This window comes from Tenrec ecaudatus, chromosome X (genome assembly GCF_050624435.1).
Source record: "Tenrec ecaudatus isolate mTenEca1 chromosome X, mTenEca1.hap1, whole genome shotgun sequence".
Taxonomy (NCBI): domain Eukaryota; kingdom Metazoa; phylum Chordata; class Mammalia; order Afrosoricida; family Tenrecidae; genus Tenrec; species Tenrec ecaudatus.
Window position 1 is genome coordinate 48,728,482 of NC_134548.1, and position 2,198 is coordinate 48,730,679.

Sequence of the window (2,198 nt, forward strand, 5' to 3'; positions counted from 1 at the left end):
ATAAGAGTTGTATGAGCCCCTAATAAAATGTTAAAAAAAATAAAGTGCTTTCCTGAATCAGGGATGTACAGAAACCATAGTTATATGAATTAACTTTGAGCTCTCTTTTGATCAAAGCTCTAAGATAAGAACAATTAGTTCTTGTGGCATGGCCCGGAGTAGTAGTGGCCCTCATGTGGAAATCACTGAATATATTGAAATCAGATACTGGCTGGCTATTAAGAAAAGTAACATTAAAAGTTTATCTCAAAATAAGCAGAAATTTAATTGAGGATTTAGTTAAGACCGCACAGAAGAAGCACACCAGCATATGTGACCTATAAATTGTAAACAATAAGAACCAAATCCAGAGGAGTGGATGGCACCAGTTCCTAATGATGCCAGTGCCTAAATTCTGAACATCCAATTTCTGAGATGCTATGGATGGTAGTGGAAACCCAAAATCCATTTGCAGGCTCCCTACGTGGATTGAGTCACCAGTGAATCCCTGCTGTCCTTAAATTAGGAATGTGAACACCCTGATATCGGAAAAAGAGCCATGTAAAGTGGTTTTTAGCAGCTGTATTGAGACTGGAATGTAACACTTTGCATTAGATCTTTCTTTGGACCCACATTTAATTTATACTAAAATTGTATTATTCTCTGCCTCTTTGATGGAGGTCTTTCTCTGTTTTATATGATCATTGTTGTTGAATTGTTTTTGTTGTTATTATTTATGTTTGTCTTGAATGTTTTTTATATAGGGAAGCAGGATAGATGGATATATGAAAATAGTAACTAAAATAATAATTACCTGACGTCACATAAAAGAAGAGGGTGAGGGAAATGGAGTCAACACTAATGGGTCCAAGAAGGAAGAACATGTTCCAAAGTTGATTGTGGTGATGATTGCACAACTCTTCTTAATATTATTGAACTATTGAATTGTATGATATGTTAATAAAACTAAGTTTTAAAAGCAACAACAGTGACTGCCCCAAGTGATCTGTTGGAACTGTAAACCTCAAGGCCGAGCAGTCTGGTCAGAAGGTTATAGCAACTGTTTGTTGTTGTTGTTGTTGTTTTTCCAATTCCAAGTACATAATCTTGGTAGATATTCTTGATGGACACTGGACTATCTCACAGGCTAGTTAAGAAAAAGATTTAAGAAATTAAAAAAACTAATTGATAACATAATGCAGTGAGAAAAATTATGCTGAGAGCATTCATTTCTTATAAGAACAAATCACCTGCTCATTCTTCCAGGGTAGCAGGGCTATTCTATGACAATTGTATTAGAAAACCTTATACCATCACAATGGACAATTTCATAAATAATTTATGTGTGTGGGAATTCAGCCCTACTTAAAACAATAGTTTTTCAATGGATCAAACATTTTAAGAAAGGTGAAAGATGAGTTCAAGACAGGGAGGTCAGCTCAAATGCTTATTGGGAATATTTTGGGTGGCACTAAAGGAATAATCTTAATAGATTATTTTGCAGAGAACACTAGACAAGCATAGGTGCTTGCTATGAATGTTTTTTTAAAATAAGAGAATAACATTGTTGAGAAAACGGGCAAGAAAGTTGTGCCAAAGACGGTTTCTTCATTATGACAATGTACCTGCTTATTCGTCAACAGTAGCAAGAGCTATCTTATGAGTTCCACTAGAGACCTTACCTTCACTCTGTAGACATTATCTTGCTCCCTTCTCTTTTTGTTCCCCGAATGCAGTCTTTAAAGGGAACACAATTTGAGTCATTCAAGAATGATAAAACTGTTGTTTCCATAGAGTGTACATCGAAGCATGCAGAATTTTCAGGCAATATTTGAGAGGTAGAAACATTGTCTTGAGAAGTGTACAGTTCTAGATGGAGGATATGTTGAAAAAAAACAATAGCATGGTATTTTGATATTTTTGTTTAATAATGGTTTCTATTATTTTGAAGCAATATTTCTTATTCAACTCATGTCAATCACTCTATCACTCTATCTATCTATGAGGCAGTTTCAAAAAGTTTGTGAGAAAATTCCATTATCTTTTAATTCTGTTTTTCTACAAACTTTTTGAAGCCTCATATATGTCTATACCTCTACTATGGTTATAAGAGTGAGATGAAAGCACAAATAGTGTTTGGGGGCAGCAGCCAGATAGGTGTGTGCAGTGATCTCTTCCTTAACACCACAATATGGTGATTCTCAACCTGTGGGTCATGA